This window comes from Lepisosteus oculatus, chromosome 16 (genome assembly GCF_040954835.1).
Source record: "Lepisosteus oculatus isolate fLepOcu1 chromosome 16, fLepOcu1.hap2, whole genome shotgun sequence".
Classification (NCBI taxonomy): domain Eukaryota; kingdom Metazoa; phylum Chordata; class Actinopteri; order Semionotiformes; family Lepisosteidae; genus Lepisosteus; species Lepisosteus oculatus.
In genome coordinates, this window is record NC_090711.1 from 6670351 (window position 1) to 6688787 (window position 18437).

Genomic DNA, 18437 nt, shown 5'->3' on the forward strand with positions numbered 1-18437 from the left:
AGATCTGTTAACAGCACTAAAGTCACCGAGTTTGTGTTGCTGATGTTGGGAACCTAATTTCAGTTCAGTTACAGTTTAGCCTGATAAAGCTCTGTGGCATTGTCATCTTAATATCACACAGGCACTTCTGAAGTGTAGGATCCACAGCAACAGTGTGTGACTTCTTTTCATATTCAACAGAGTATCTCAGTGTCATCAGTTTAGCAGTGAAGCTCAAATCCTCTATGCCAAATAATCTGGTCAAGGACAGCGTGTAAATACTACAAGGTAATAGTCCCAGTGCAGAAGACTTACAGACATGCACAGAAACAGTACAGAAAGAAGTGGTTTAAAGCAAATACCCAGAACAAATCTCCACCATTGCTCTTAAGCTAAGGCCTTGAAGAGGGCTGTACTACACAATCACAATTACTGTGGGAAAACTATGTATTTCAGTATGAATTAAATGTGTAATCCAATTAGGTTTTATGAAGTTGTTCCACTTTCACAAATCTCCACGCTTGTTTGTAAGAAAAATATTACTGCAAATCTTCTCCAAAAGGAAAGCTTTCATATCACACAGACACAAGTAATCACAAACCACCAATATCAGTGAGGCTAATTAACTTGTAAACAAAGCCAAAAGTCAGACAAATGTTTGTTCAAAAGATCCTATCATCTGCTTTGCACAAATTACATTTTATTCACAGCTGTCACAGAGTAACAGACTTTTTTTTCTCTCTACATGTCTATTACAAAGCCCACCAATAAAACAAAACATTTTCAGTAAAATATCTCACCTTGCAAAAATGTTGTCCCAGAGCAGAGCTCCAATTCATTGCAATCAATGACAAAGTGATTTTCTCCACTGGCTTGGTTCAAAGGGCAACTTTTGTGGCCTGTTACATTCAGGATAATGCCTCTATTAGTTTTGTACTTCACAGTCTGGGTGCAAACAAAAGATTTCAGGCATTCTATTGTGTGTTGAGGTCGAATAGGGTTCTAGAAACACCAAACTGAATTCCATTAGTTTCAGGTGTGTTGCATTCTGGGACCTGTAGGTCTGTAGTTGCCAATTAAAGAAGCAGTAGAGGTAGAATTCACTTGCATATGCGATTGTAAAATTAATCACTAAACGTCAGTGAACTAAGAGCAAAACATAATGAATGTCATAATGCATAATGTATGAAACTCTCAAAATTAAGGTAGTAAAATGCAGTACCTATAGACACTCACTGTGGCTTCATTTTTTTTTCCTACATCATAATACAGTTTTTTCTCAGCATTTAAATGTAATTTTCCTATTAAGTTGTCTTTCATTTTATTATTTTAAAAGCAATTCATTGCTTAACAGTACTCTTGCACACAGCTCAGAAATCATTCAGCCAGCGCTGTCAGTATCTAATATCTAAATAATATGAATGACATATACTGTACATGTTCTTCTGGTTTCTAATTGGCTAAAAAGCTGTACTTTTGACAAGGCTAACATTTCTTGCTAGATCTTTAAATTAATACAAATGTTTAATTGGCATACAGTACGCTTCAGGTTCTGAAGGGAGGTTTGTCATTAGCACACACACAGCCGCATGTATACAGTGTCAGAGATGGGCAAGGGAAAATCCTGGAAGGTCCAGTAAGGTATCCTGCGAAGAGACATTCTGTAGGAGCTGAAGTTGTCACACATAAGAAACACCCAAAGAAAACGCAATGTCAGATCGGAATAGATCCATCGAAAAACGGTTAAAAAACTTTTGACCACAAAATGCACAACTGATAGATAGAAAATAAAGGACCATTACCACTTTAAACATCATCGCGCAAACCCCAAACCACTCCAATTAAAGCAACCAAGCTTTCCTGGCAATTAAAAAACTACAAAGCTTGGCAATTTTTTTTCTTTCTCCTCATCAAATTATATGTGCTTTTTTTCCCCCTCCCTCCCTTCCCTATTTCCAGGAGGAAAACATGTTTTCCGAAGCCTTTTTTTTTTTGTAAAGGTTAAAAAAACGCCTGATTGCGTAGTTTGGCAGGTAGAAGGCTGTGAGTGCAGGCTGTCAGACGGAGCTCCTGATTACCCAGCACCATTCATCAAAGTGTCACCCCCCTGACAGCCGCTAATAAATATACTGCCACAGACCCCGCTCGCACCTGGCAGCCGCCGCACTGCGCAGCAACACAACGTAAACCTCATTTGCTAATTGCTGCTTTCCCCATCAATTCTACTCCTGTCTTGTTCGGTGTCAACAAGAACTAAAAAAAGCCCGAGAAACATGTTAAGATTGCTGTGGATCACCTTTTTGTTTCTCCTTTTTTTTTCTTCTCCCACATGCTCTCTGGTGTTTGCTGTAGTTTTACCTCACAGTGCTAACTTAATACACTGAGTAGCCTACAAGTACTCCTGAAGCCCGGCTTTACAATCAGAGGTCCAATAAGATCAATCGTGCTAAATTTTTGTATTCCAGTCTTAATGAACCCCATGTTTTATTTTTACTGCATGATCTCAATATGTTTTTGTTTCTTTAACAGACCATCGCATTTAGCTGTGGTTGCATTAGCTCTTTTAACATTACAATAGTAACTAAGGTCAAGCTCAGTATAACCTATGTGATCACAAACTAGGGCAGAGTACAAGGCAACTGACTTCTAGGTTCCTCACATGCCATTTTGTGCCCTGGACTGAAATGCTCAGAGGTTAATCTTCATGCTTCATGTCTACTGAAATGTCAGCGTGACTTGTCTCACATTAACACAACTCGTGCAGCCAGCTGTGTGGGCAAACACTGCTGCTAACTGCTGTTGAACTTTGCAATCTCCAAGTTATTCCTTTAAGATAAATACCCATGTGTTTACAGATCAACTGCTTGGTGCATGATGCACTCCATACTGCCCTTTCCATTGATGGAACATACTACAGAACTACAGGTTCACAGTCTCAGCTTCTTTTCTGCTTGCCCTTATGGTTATTACTTTGGACTTGCTGGTGAAACTTTAAGGTCTAGATAGTGTGGGTGGATAAGTCAGCTCTGTTGCTTTCTGTGATAATTATCTTGAATTGCATTATAATACACAGAAATCAACTATTTTTTGGAAGCAGCCCTCATATCACACTCTATACTATTTGCACTGCATAATGTAAAATTGATTTTCCTCTGGTTGTAGCCACTTCATGCAAAAAGTCTACCCTTTACCAAAGTCTGCCTTTTGTATTCCAGTACAGTCAGTCCCGTACAGTACACAGAAAGATGAATTGTGCCATTAACGCCTCAGCCTCAGCCCTAGGACATTTCCAGTAGTGAGCATGTTGAGCCCAGGCTCGGCTTGTCCTGCTCCAGTCTGTTTGTTGCTGGCTGCACTGGTGCCAGGCCAGGACTTGCTGTGCCAGCAGATGGTGTGGTGCAGGCTCCCCTAGTCGAGTCAGCACAGCCGGCCGCCCAGGCGGAGGGGGACGGGCGCTCGGGATGGCATCCAGCATCTGCTCTCACAGTCGGCCAGTGCCACCCACTGCCACCCACAGATTCGGACACAGGCCTCCCCGCCAATCCTCCATTTGAGGAAACTGCTCCCTTGAAACAGCTTGCTCTCAGCAAAAAAAAAAGAAAAAGAAAAAAGCTTGCGGGATAAATTAACTATCGCTTCCCTTCATAACTATCTTATGAAGCTGTCCTGAATTACAAACTTTTCAAAAAGTGCTGAGTAAATAGAGTATAAAATAATGAACACATTTAGAATAGATATGTTCTGTAAAGAACTTTTACCTCATAAGCAACAACAATTATGTATTGTTTCAAAGGATTCCGTAGAGCTTCCCACTTCCTCCATTGCTGAGGTACAGCATCTACTTGAGTGATGGACATCCTTCAGTCTGTCCCAGCAGTCCCATTGCACTGCAGATCAGATGGCAAAACGAGAAATCAGTTAAATTAAGGGGGACACTCAGGCAGGCCAGACTGAAGAAATCTGACGTGGAATTAAGCCAGAAAACCATGGTTAGCGTTCCTGCTTTTACAGTGTTATGGGATTTTTCAATGACCAAGGACCTTGGCTTAACATCTGAATGACAGCACCTCCCATCTTACAGCATCCCCTGTCATCACACTGTGACATAGGACTGCAAATTGTTGTCCAAAGGGAAGACTTCTACTACCAACACCATATAGAGAGGCGACCAAGTTTTCCTTTGCAATCCCAGTACTGATCACGTGAACTCCTGAGATCCTGAGATCAAATAAGATCATCTTACAAGGTGGTGAAGTTAGCATTCTACTCCATAACTACTTACATTGCCAGAAATACCCTGCAGCACATCTGCAACATAATGGTTCTGTCTTTTTCAGTTCTGTTTCATTGGGTTTTACATACTGTATTTATTCCAAGCAGCTCTGTATTTCTGACTTGCCTTCAGTGTAAAAAAGGACCCGCATTTCTAACTTCTCTTTTTTTCCTCTTAAACCTCTGCACTTTTCTGTCACTACTTCCACTACTATATTACAGTCTACTGGTAGACCATTACAAAGTTTTAGTTTATTTTCTTGTCAGCATACTTTACTGGGAATTTGGACTAGCTTTGAATACCAGATCCAGCCACTGTCTGATATTCGTGGACACAGAGACTTCAAAGGGCTGCTGTGCTGTTCAACCTCTCATCTTCGATGTGTCAAATGTAAAGCTGTTAATTAGGGCCAGGTGATTAATGGAGAAGAGGCTGAGAAGCGCTGTGTTTTTGAGGGCGTCCCCTCCCTTGCCTGATTCTCGGGCTTGCTCCTAGACAGCCAAGCCGGGCCTGATGAGCGGAGTTTGAAATATTACATCAAGGCAGGACATGGCAGCATTGCGGGCCTCAGCTTTTGCGAGGTGTCAAGTGGAGGGGAGGGAGAGCGTTATAAATCATCCATTGCCATTCAGACTATCAGTCTCAGATCCTGGGTGTTGGAGACACCTTACCAGTGATATAATTAAGAGATTAGCATCAGCTCCAGCGAGCTAACATAACTCCCGCACAGATGATCATGGATGACTGTAAGTCCCATAATCCAAGTCACTTTGTTTTCATGTGTGACATCTACAAATTTGCACACAGGCTTATAAATCTGTAGCTTTATTGCATGTCTTTGTTTTCATAAAGCGCCTGACTTTTGGAATGTAGTGCCTTTACCAGGGATGCGCACTGTAATAGTGCTTTCATGAACACCAACATCATTTAAAAAAATAGCAGAGATACAGTATGTACTATATAAGTAATACAAAACTCCCCAGCTAGTACAGCTGAGCTCAAGTCTTATCTTAAAGTTAAGGGCAAAGGTCGTGCTCGAAGGATTCATTAATTCCTTGACATCACTTATGGTGCACATTATCGGCCACATTAGGTTAAAAGTTTATTCTGGTTTACATATTAAACAGACCTCCAATAAATATCTGACCACATTTCGTTCACCTAGCCAGTTCTCGGAAATATCCAGAACTCCAGAGAAATAAAAAATAATAAATACGACTAAATAAAACTAAAATGGAATTAAATCCAAACTTCTTTTAAACATGATTCTTTCATATAGTTGCAGCTTTCAATACAAATCTCAAAGACAGGGTATCAAGCGCTGATCTAGTCTCATATTTTTGCATAACCCAGGAGCAGACGGCAGCAATAAATGTTATTTAGCGATCCATATTAATTTCAGCACCAGGACGTCCTGTGTGTCTTATGACAAAGCAGTTACACAAAATCATTGTGACCTCATTACAGAAAGGGTGGCTTGGGAGCTCCTGTAACGATTAGACTTCACTGTCTGCTCGTGCTGCTGAGACCTGTCCTCTTGTGGAACCAGCGTCCTGAACTGGAACAGCCTGTGCAGGAACAGCCAGGCATCAGGGGAAAAACAAATTCCTTAGGTTCTCGTTCTGCCAAAGAGCAAAAAATACAGTACAAGGAAAAAACTCTCCCGTTTTGTTCTCAATAAGGCCTCTACTAGCTGAATGAACAGATTATTCTTACTATTTGGTATATGAGGCAGAATTTAGTCATGTTTCATGGACAAGATAAACTACGAGGTGTACAGTTCCTCTACGAAATGCTTAGTCTATCCCAATAAATGTACATATTCCCACTGGCAGAAATACAGTTCCAATTGAGCAAAATCTCCATTATCCAAAGCCATGGATACGTTTTTTGTGCTCAGTAACGTACAGTGCTTTGGTACGTTAGCAGCACAGTAACGTACAGTGCTTTGGTAGTGTATGATCTAAGGGTTACATGTTTAAAGAAGCCGGGCAGAAGAAAGCCAAGGTTTGGTACAGCCCTGTACTTAAGAGACTGGGTGGTTTTAAGGCCTTGTTCCAGCAAAGGTCCTGAAAGGCTATGCAAATGAAGCTGTTGGGTAAAAGACAAGCAAGGTTTCATGCCTCTTAGAGGGCAGCAGTGGGAGGTGGGGTGGTTTGTGTGGTGGACTGAAAGGCCTCTCTCAGCTACGGTGCTTGGGCACAGGCCGGATGCTGAGCTTTCAGCCGGCTTGGAAAGACGAACGGCTGTCCTCGATGCCTGCGTGTTATTGAAATGTAAGAAGTCGCATTGTGACAAATGTCCCTCCAGGGATACAGCGTGTAAACACGAATCATTTGGCAGATGCATGCAGAGTAAATTGGCAGCGTATTCCCCCCGGTGAAGCGACGTACGCCATTATCAGGATTGAGACTAATCGCATGTCGTGTCCCATATGATGAGCAATTAATTTATACAGAATCAAACAGCAATGCAGGGAGAGTGATGTGGGAGTGCCAAATCAGAGGTTAATTTTTTATTTATTTAATTCTGTTACCTTTAATTTCACCTTGTTTTCAGAGAGGGGGTAGAGGGCACCTTTGCCTTTAGAAACTCTCTACTGCAGCTCAGTCAAGCCTGCCTGGAAAAGGGATTAAAAGAGACAAGTGAAAATGCAGACTTTGGAGGAGAGTGGCGTGGAAGGATATACAGTAGTTGAGCTGTGGCTTACATGATGTGATATTATAATGGCTGCAGTATCAGTTTTATATCAAGACATCCTTTTCCACATTCAGCACCATCTGCCTCAGAAACAGGTTTTGAGAATTGTAGAAACGAAGGTGTGTATTTAAGTCTCCACTAGATTTTTATGTGGTTGAAATGATACATAAAGACTTGCGTCTTTAGTATGTCATGTCATATTTACAAAGAAAGTATTAATGCCCAGGATCAGGCATGGGGTTGTCCCTGACATTACACTATTCTAAATATTTGTTGAAGTATTTCTTGTTTCTGAATGATACATCTTCTAACTTTTTTGCACATTCATATATCTTAGCAAGTGGGAAATAAAAGGCCCAGTTTTCCCATTTGGGAAAACAGTTAACCCTCTCGTTCATTAATTGTGGAATGTGGGGTAGTTTCCCCACAGTTTTTGAAGACAGAACTTAAAAACAAAGATGTTCTAAGGTATTAACTAATTTAGGATAAAGGGTGCTAACAATTGTCTACAAAAGTATGTTAAATATAATTGTAGTAACTAGTAATTTCCCATTTTCAATATAATTACAATTTAAATACCTTATAATTAACGACACTGTTAAAAAAATTGTTTTATACTGACATTAAAAAATGAGGCCTATCCTAATCTCTTTATGATGGTACTCTGAAAGAAAGGGTGAGTGTAAAAGGAAACAAGGATTTCCAGGTATTCACTGCACAAATTAATTGCATGCTTTCATGACATTTTAGATAAGAAGCATTATAAATGAATACGTAACACAGTCTAAAATATGAAACATCAGAGACCTCAAAACTTACTCAAGCTTCTTTCTGTTCTAGAGGAAAAACACAATTTTTTACCCTTCTTTAAATGTATTAATTGAAATTAATTTTCTTGGGAATTCCTCAGAGACTAAAGCTTGTACTTTCAGGCAGATCGAGGAAAAGAGTGGCTGAGCAGGATGCCATCAATCATTGTGTCAAAGCACAATAAAACAGAGTGCACAGTTACGAATAATCACAGGAAAATCTATCACACAGACCAGATAGGAAAATCTAAGTGAAGTTAGCAACATACTGTAGTAGCCAATGTTGTAAACCTCAGTACTGCTAAGCAGAATAAGGTGTAACTTATTGAATCTACAGCTAAAAGAGCCATTTCATATTTGCATAACACTTATAATCAGCATCTCTATGGAAATAATTTGGTACCTAAGTAAGGAGTCTCCAGCAGTGAATTCCTTGAAGGGGTTTTCATACACTCACCGAGAACAGGAGTAGCCAACAACAGCTTTTCTATCTTTCCAAAACATAAATTACTTAATGGATTGATTGCTTTATTGGCACAGATGGTGAACAACACTTCAGTTCTTAAGACTTGCAATGAAATTGAACCAAAAAAGGCAAACATCCTCACATTGTCCTAGACTAGACTTTCCCAGTCTGGGTCTCCTGGTTTTCTTTCCAGCTCAAGACCATCTTTATTTGGACTCTTATTTTGGTTGGTTTTTACTCATCATTTCAAGCTAAAAAATGTGTTGGTTTCAACTTCATTAAACGATTTAATAGTTATCTTCAGAGCCCTAACAATTTAAGCTGGAAACAATTGACCATTCATAATAATCACATACATACACCTTATTCATTCAAAGAGTGTGGCTGAGTAGCGAGGAGCTCTGCCGGATCAAAAAGACAGAGGCACCCAGATCACAAGGAACAGGAGTAGAGATTGCCCAACCTAGACAGTATGAGAAAACTGCTGGCGTTTTTAGAGGAACTAAGATTTTCCAGATTATCACTGAGAGGTACAATTCAAGGATGGGAGAAGTGTTGGAGAAAGTGTTAATCAAATGCAGTGATTGCTTCCTAAATATTTTATGATGGACAGTCCCAGAAGGTCCCTGCAGTAGCAACTAACTCAAAAGAACTGAGCTAATCTCTAGCCTGAAGGTACCATAATTATCATCTGTTACTCTAGCTTTTAGTGGACCCAGCATATTTATTGTGCTCGTACCATCCTTCTAGCTCTGTTTCAACTAAAATCTTCATATATTACCAATCAATCTATTCCAGCATTCCTGAAATATGCCACCCCATTCTCAGAAATGTCCATGTCACTGCATTTTCAAGCTTAAAACAGAGAATCCTCAACAGGGTGAGCTAGTTTCTGTCTTTTTTTTTTCCTCCAAGGGCAAAACATGAAATGAGAAAATGTAAAAATGTAAATCACTCCTCCTCAGAACTTAGAAAACAAATAAAATGCAAATAAACAAAAGGCGCAAAGTTCTAATAAAAGCCGTCTCCCATCCAGTAGTGTTGTCTTACTGACCGCTAGCGCCAAGTAATAAAGACACAAACCTGACATTTCCCTATGCATAATTTACAAGTCAAAAGCCGAAAAACGCAGCATTTTCATAAAATACAATAAAGTTGTCCAATTTCTACAGCTGCGGGAGAGCCCTGTTCTCTGTCTGTCCTGATAAAACAATATGCATTATAAATGTGGTGGCTCACCAATTTAACTGCCTGAATTTCATGTGTAAATGAAAAGAGCCCAGATGCATTCATTTACCAAGCACAGAACAGAGAATGGCTCTAACGCGATTTGCAGAAAAAAATTCCCCTTTGCTGTATACAGTGTATTATAAACAAAACTATTTTGCAAAAACCTTTAAAGATTTTGCAAGTTTTAACTTGTCCATCTCTGTTGCACCATTCAAAACAGTTGCTGTTTTTAGGTTGTTCATTTCCTAAAATTTCATTTATCAGGACGCGAAAAAATTAATGCTATTAAAAAATTAAAGCCATATGAACCAGACAAAGAAATGAAAACCCACCCAAAAACAGGGGGAACATGCAAACTCCACACAAGCAGATGCTCAGGGCCAGGATTGAACCAAAAACCCTGAAGCTGTGTGGCAACAGGGCTAGCCACTCGCCACTGTGCTGCCTTAATTAAGGCTTTAATTAATATATTATAATTATAATGTTTCACATTAGTGGGCACATTGTCACTTTGTGTCCTGAGGAGTTAAACATCCTGAATGCTCTCATTAATGACTCATTCCAAATTATCACATTACCATAATACATGAAATGGAAGTCAATAAATGTAGCTTTATAATCTTACTAATTATTCATTTTAGACCAATATATCATTTTCTTTTATTTTTCCTATGGTTGTAAGAGAACACTTATGTAATATGCAATATGAACCAATAAAGTATGCAAAGAAAACATCCTTTTCTGTTGTTTTTTTTTTTTTTATTTGGGGTTCATGAATAGGTACCAATGCTGTTAATATTACTGATTAAGAAGAATTACTTGTGATGCTTCATTATTTGAATAACTATTGGAAACTATTGTATTCCTTTCCTTGGATATTGGACATTTTAAAAAGTACTTCCTGCATGTAATTGTAAATGTAACTAGAGAAGTGTAGCAGTTTTGAAGTCTGTTTGCTGGCCAAACAGGTTTTGTAGAAGACCAGTTAGCAGCAGAAGGTGTTTTCCTCCAATTGAGTGATGAACCGTTATGGGCAAATTTACCATCATTGTAACATATGAGGTATAGGTATATAGAAATATACCTAATGTCTAATGTCTGTCAATTTTCAAGTTAATGGATGCAACTGTACTTAAGGCAAGAAGTAGTTTGAGAGCAAATTGTGAATCAGGCATCAATCTTGGTTTGGAGCCCCATTTTAACATACTGTATGGTAATCATACTGCAACTAGATGGACGCCTTCCGAGGCTGGAGTTAATTGGCTAAACAATATTTGCACAGGCATGGCTTGTAGTTTGGGATGCACATTGACAGGAGAACAAAATGGTGGTCAGGAGGCAATCTTGTGTTTTTCGCATGCCCTGTTGTTGTACTGAGTCATCACTAGAATTAAGCAGGGCACGTTTCACCAAGTAGTTGATAACCCGGCATGGGCGTATAAAGTATTAGTGTAGCCTTTGAGGTAAAGCAGATCTGGGTGTGATGAAACCTGTCAGGTTTCAAGACAAATGGTGAAGAAGTTCCCAAGACGTTCATATTTTGAAATTAGTGAGAAGTATGGTGATCAAGCAGCCACCCTGGTTTAACCAGGATACCCGTTAACTGTATTGTCACAGGAACGATACCTATGGTACCAAGTTTGGAACTCATTAACCACACAGACTGTGAACAGGAGAAGTTTGCTTAAGGAGCTGCATTTCACAGAGCAGTTAATGACCTGGTGGGAGCTTGAAAATAATCACAAGAACCTGTGAGGAACAAAATCTGAAGCACCTTTGGCTGGTTCTGAAATTTGGTTAGATTAAATGATTTGTTCTCACGGAACAAATAATATAACACCATTTTAAAACAATATGACGCCAACATGTACGTGGGTTTGCTTTAAAGTTTTCGCCAAATACACAAGACATCTATGAGCGGAGGATTTAGATTTGCCTTTCCAAAACAATGGGGGAGGGGGCTCTGAGTTTCAGAAAAACTGCTAATTGCTACACCTGGGCTTTAGTCGTGAAGTGCCTCAGCAGTCAATGGCCGCTAATATCATTAGTTAATCTGCTGCGCATTTGCCCCCTTGAAAAACTGCCCTCGAGATATCTCTCTTCAGGTTTCCACCTCTTCTCTGCTTAGATCACGTTTGTTGCTGTGAGGACTCTACATCTGGACTCCTCTGACAGGAAAGATTAATACCTCAGCCCCCCCTCCCCCCACCCCCGCAGCACCCTCTTCTACTGTATGGCCAAACCAAAAATAAGAGCCAGCCCATGTACTCCCCCCTGTCCACATACACACACACAAACACACACTCCCTCCTCCCTCCCCCCACTTTAAATAGAATCTCCAGCCACAGAAAAACAACTTTCTGCTGATGCTAGTTTTCTCCCCCCACCTTCTCTCTTCCTTTTTTATCTCCTACTTTATCACAAACCTTTGGTTACAGGAAGCTCGGATGAATCCAGTTTGAGAGCGTTTCTTCGGCACTCATAAATATCTGGGTGAAATATCTAAACCAGGGGCATCCATTCCCGATCCTGGAGAGCCCCAGTCCAGTAGGTATCAAAGGTCACCTCAAGATCGTTATTTGTAAAGGCTGGAAACACTTGTAAGTTATTGATCACCTAACCAGGTAATTACCATGTAATTTGCCTAATTATGACAACTGGTTGATGAGGAATGATACCTTTTTTGCATAATCTCTAGATTTGTTAATAAAACCAATTGCTTGCTTGATTCCTCATAATTAAATTGCTTTAATTTTTAAAAATAGATCTAGAAATCCATCTATAAAACCTGCTGAACTGTGGCTTTCCACAACGAGAGGTTAACACCCCTTATTTAAGCATTATAATTCTTTCTACAGTACATCTATCCATCATCAGAATTCTGCTTATTTCTAGTACGGGTTGCGGTAACCCAGAGCCTCTCCTGAAAGCATATTGCCCAAGGCAGGGCTATTCGATGTATGGGACAATTTTAAAACATCAGTGAACCCAACCAGCATGTCTATAGGAGATATGAGGAAACTGGAGAACCCCGAGAAAAATCAGATGAACACAGGGAAAACAAGTACAATCGCCACACCAATCCAGATCCCCAAGTGATGTAAGCAGCAGTGATCTCTGCCACACCACCATACCACACCTGTCATGACTATGACATATTGGCGATAGGGGAAGAAAATCATGAGACAATCTTAACAACACCACTGGCTAATGATGGCTTGTATTGCTTAGCAGATATAAGTGATTTTATTTCACTTAGAGATAAGAACATAAGAAATGTTATAAACAAGAGGCCATTCAGCCAATTGTTATAATTAAATATAGTTCTATATCCAAATATTTTGTTTGTTTCCAAATGTGCTGTGTCAACATAAACACTCAATTACAGTTTCCAATTTTGTATTTATGGTTTGCATTTTTACTACCCACATGTGAAATTCTGAACTGCTCTACATTAAATGACATCTGCCAAGTGTTAGACCATTTTGGAATTTTATCTTTTCAATTTCCATCTGCTGCTTCTACAGTGTTTACTAATCCTCTTTATCTGGTATCATGGGCAGAGCTTTCTGAACTGCTGCAGTATCTAGATCATTGATATAAATTAAGAAGAGCAGTGGGCCCAGTACAGATCTCTGAGGTACTCCACCACAATTTTAGCATTCACTCAATATCAGTAGTCTCTGTTTTCTATTATTCTTTATTAACGAATTCTTAATTTAAATGCACGTGTTTCCCTGAAAACACATATAGGAAGAGATGCTAAGAAGACAAAAGTATTTTAAAAATGTTAATAACGATAGCATTTCAGAGTTTAGACTTTCTATCTATGGGACTGACAATAATCCTTAGGTTTCCTGAAGACACAGACAGAGTTTAAGAGCTTTCCTAGGCCTGAAAAGCCATAAATTGCAGTGCTGGTAAGGGGGTTGTCTTCCTCACAGCTCATGAGATTACCGGGGAAAGACAAATAATTAATTAAAAAATTACTAAACATTACTCAAAAATGACTAATATCATTACACATTCCACACAACAAAAATGAGCAAGGCAAGCAAACTACACTTATGCACTAGAACTGCACGATGAAATATCAGAAATGATAGCAATGATCACGGCTATCGTAATAATATTGGTAAGAAGAGCTATAAATTATTCAGTTGATGCTTTCATCCAAATGGAATGAGGTATACCTTAACAGGTACTGCTTCAGAGCCCTTTACAGGAGACCCTTTGTCAATCTCAGAAGAGAAGAGAACACAGCAAGGTTCAATAACTGGAGTCAGCTGCAGAGCCAGGGGCCAGAGATGAACCGTTTCCTTAACCTCTGCCTCAATGAGTGAGGACCTCACTGCACAAAGCACTGGAAAATGAGAACGAAAACAGTCTGCACTTTGGAAAATGGCAATGTGGGCAAAGAGAAGGAAAGAGAAATGAGACCTCCCAGTGACCAAGAGCCAAGAGCAGCAGTTGAAATGACACACTACTCAGAATTATTATCCCAGCAGACTAAAAAAGACATCAAAAAAGAAGCACTCCAAAAGAAGCATGACTTTCAGAAAATAAGACACTGATGCTCAGCTCTTATTCCATATGGTTTGATCGTTTGAGTTTAGATTTTGTAAAACTCAGGATCATTTCTCTCTCCAAGTCCCCATATGTTCTGTTAGTAAGGATGCCAAAGTACACAGTCTGCCAGATATTGTTTTGAATAACTATTCACAGGGAAAAGGTGACATATGCGTGGTTTTTAATATTTTGAAAACTGAAAGCAGGCAAACAGTACCTGCCAGTAGTACTGGGGGCACACCATCCTCTTTATATTATTGTCATGGCTTAAGGTCATGTTTTGATGATGTTGCTCTGTAGTATCTTTCTGATAACACTATGGTGACATTTGCAGTTAACACGAATTTTGTAAATTTATCTGTAAAAAACGTTAAGATAAGACTCCTCTGAGACTAAATGTTTCTAGTCTGTTTGCTCTTCATTGGACACAAAAAGGTGGCTTAAGTGGACACACAAAAATGTTACAAACACAAAGAATGCCATAGGTGAATTTAAAGTTAGAAAACAATTAAAAATAATTAGCACTGCAATTTTGTAACACCAATAAATAGAAAGAAATAGAAAAGCATAATTATTGTATAAATCAGTTACTGTAAATGATGTCAGAGGACATCAAGCTAAACGATTTTATCAAAGAGATTTTATCAAAGAGTTGATAAATTTATCATCTAAAATGACAGTCTGTAGAGTGTTTAAAGAAGTCATCATATGAAATCATGCCAGAACATTTTATATGTACACTTTAGATAAAGTGGGTGGTAATAAATTAGATGATGGTATGTCTCTTAGGTCTGCTTATTGATATTCACATAATTATACATATTGAAGAATATAATGACTGTGTATAGTAGCATCTCAAAGCACTTTACAGTAGATGTAAAAAGCTGTTATAAGGATTACAAATAACAAAATAAGCATACAAGGAACACACAAGCCGTTTGAAATGTAGTAAAGACACAGACATTAAATAAAAGCTGAAAAGAAAGGTTTGAGTCTAGATTTAAGTGCACTCAGAGTAGGTGAGTTTCTGGTATATATGATTTGTATTAAAATTCCAGTACAATGCCATGCACAGATGTATGTGTAGGTAATGGGAGGTGCTGAGCAGCATGATTTCAGTCTTGTCACAGTTTAAGTGAAGGAAAAATTGAGTCGTCCAGGTTTTTATATCAGAGACGCAAATAGAAAATGCAGAAGCAGCTACTGTGCTTCAGTGTCAGGTTTAGTATGGATATAGATTTTGTGTATCATCAGCACAGCAATGACCATTCAGACCATGTGCTGGTTTTGCGAATGTGAATTTCAGGCAATTTTGGGGGAAAGACTGAAAGAAATCAGTAGAGGTCTTGAATATATAATACAAGGTGATGTATTCTAATCAAGATTTCCCCCATTCACAATTCAGTATCCCATTCTGGTCACTTTGCTTCTTTATTTCTGCTCTGCAAAGAGTGTCCAGAATAGAGAACCTAATCATCCCAACAGTGCGCCCATATAGACCAGACTGAAGGATTCTGTCTCCTTAATATGGACCAGAAAGAATCGAGCACCAAAGGCTCAAAAGCAAATTTAGTTCTTCTCAGTTCAGGGCTTAAAACGGGGTATTTCAAAGTGCCAGGTATTGTAGGGGTACGAAACTAACTTGCACATCAAACAACAGGGGCTGATTCATCACTTTCCTTGCAGACTCTTAAGAAACCAGTTTGATGAGGCACCGGGATGACTAAGCTATTTAGGTCGATGGGGCAGACGACCTCCTTTCATGTTTCATATTTGTGTTTCATTTCTGTTTTAATTCCATATTCTACAAAGAGAGTGATCAGCAGCCAGAATGCTCCATTTTTTGCCTGTTTTTGTTTAAAGGGCCACTCACCAGAAGGAATGGTCTGCACCTGCTTTTGTCAAGTTGTTTACTTCAATTCGAAAAAGTCAGACAACAGTATTAAATTTCCTTCAGCATCATGCGTGTTGGCTCACATCCGCACAAATTAACAGCATCAGCACTTTAAAATGTAAATAACGTTGCAGTCCAATAATACAAATCTCTTTTTTCCCCTTTTAAAAATATTTAACTAACACGCAGACAAAATGCAAAGACAGAAAACAAGGAGCACAACCCAATTTTGTGTCCTGTTTATATTTTCAGCTCATGGTGACAACTTTGTAAACAGCCCGTCCATTTTCTAATAAAATCGCAGATCATGACGGCGACATCCTTTTTTCGAAAATCTTTAAATAACACCTGAGGTTTAACACCCACTCCTCAACACCAGAAGATGCTAAAGAAGTCGGGATGGAATGAGGAACACTGAACATAATACAAGCCTGTTTAGGGATTCACTACTAAACAACATCAAAGAACACGAGTCCGCGTATTATAGTAGTGGTCTAAAAGGACTAGCCACAGGGTGTCCATAAGGGAGAAACATGTTTGCCTGTGTATGGGCAAATATCCAAAGATAATGTCTTCCCCCCAACAGGTTATGGTCCATTCAGATTCAGGTTATTTTATTCATTTTAGGCAGAAACACAGACATACTGTATGCTTCTTTCCTAAAAGCATTGCCTCATTTTTTATTGTTTATTTTTCACCTGGAATGACAGAAGAGTTGGACAAACAGCCCACAGTGCACAACAGAAAGAATCATTTTCTGTTATTCCCTCTCGAATTTTAAAATAGTTTTCTTGCGCCACCCTCGGAAAGCCCCTGGTTAACATACAGCTTGCATGTTTACAATGGTTCATAAAGCTGGGAAAGACCAGCTGATTTCTTAAATTAAAGCCCACACACAAAACACCTTTTTATTTGCTGGGTTTAATTCTAATTTACATTTTTGTGATACAGTTAATCTTATACTTGGAATTCACAGCCGCTTACAAAACTAGTAATCCAGTCTTTTTTTTTTATTTATGCGTGGAAACTTGTGTTTACACAGAATTTTAAAAACTATGATCACACAGAACAAAGCCCTTTCGTTTGGCAAAGGAACCACCTGATGAAGCCAGTCAGTCCAGTTCAACAAGAGCTGTACCTGCAGAAAGACACTTTTCCATCCCTGTTCAATGGAGAACTAGCTGTGAATATGTCCATTGCTGTGGCTCACAATTCTTAATGCCAGAAAATATGTGCATCCAAGGTGGGTTAAAATACCAAATAATATATTTTCAGCAAAGTGATGTAAAATGAAAAGCACTGCTATGTGATTAATGACCTGGGTGTTCTTCTCAGAGACAGTGGGAAGATGTACATGCAACAGATTTATGAAATAAGAAACGAATACTACCTAATAACAAGGACAAGCTTCAACCTTTCAAAATTTTAGGAAACACACTCATGGATTCCATTAAAAAAATTTAGCGTCCATTAAATCTGCTACACTAGTGCAGCATTCTTCTTTGTATCTCAGATCTCAAAAAAGTATTCACGCAAACAGTCAAGAACAACTACAATAAAAAATAACTGCTTTTGTTTTATAGAGTACTTGGTAGGTATCTTGAAGTACTATGAAAATAAAATTAAATGGTAAAAAAAACGTTAGGTAGTAATTATTGATTAAAAGCAGTGGTTAATAAGCAGATTTTTATTCAAACTGTGAAACCGGTCACTTTCACTGAATCAGCTCCAAATGTGTTTAGACAAAGCCTTCCCTCATCTCAGTGCACATGAAGAGGAGAGCTGTCTGCCACAGCTTGCAGTCTGAGCCAGGGGACATACCCACACAACCGGTAATTTGGTCAAGCTCATCTCGTCTGAAAAACAAAGCACTGCACTGACAGACCTGATCATACTATGCCGATTCATGGCGTGTGAGAACACTGCATTCTGACTCTATCGGTATAATTATTTAAGAGACTGACATCGTGAAAATAACTGAAGACAAAATTACACCATGTTCACATTCTCTGGCCAATACCAATGAACATCTTCCACTTGAAATATTTCTAACTTCAAATATTCCATAGTTCATTCTTAAAGATGACTCTGAAACAGAAAAGAACATAGACTATTCTTCATCTCTGATTTTTCGTAAAAACACCCAAAATACTTTTGGTAGCCTCACACCAATAAAGGACCTCTTTCCTAGTTTTAATACTGCACTCCTCACAAAGCTGTTGTCCCTGATCTGGTAAAGTCATCTGGTAAAAGCTTATCTTAGGCTACATCCCCTGCTTTGAGCCCTGTTTGATGTATATCAAAAAACTGACATTTGAGAAACAGAATGCTGCTCCAAAAAATACATTGAAAATCTGCAACACAGCTATCAGCTTTTTATAAAGCAAGACTGCATCCTATGTATTAAATATTCCTGTGCAGGAAAAAGAGAGCCAGTAGCCGGTTCCTTGTGTGCTCGAAGAAAGGGTGACAATTAACAAACAGGGTAATGCAAACAACCAGAGAGATATTGCACAT

At 38.9% G+C, this 18437-nt stretch overlaps 1 long non-coding RNA gene across 1 annotated transcript in view; it reads right to left on the minus strand.

Annotated features, from left to right (window-relative positions):
• Positions 1-1006, minus strand: part of LOC107079567 (uncharacterized) — a 51417-nt gene extending 50411 nt beyond the window's left edge. Inside the window, exon 1 of the long non-coding RNA XR_001480511.2 lies at positions 780-1006. This is a non-coding gene — a long non-coding RNA (uncharacterized lncRNA). The remainder of the gene's footprint in view (positions 1-779) is intronic.
• Between the last annotated feature and the right edge of the window lie 17431 nt (positions 1007-18437).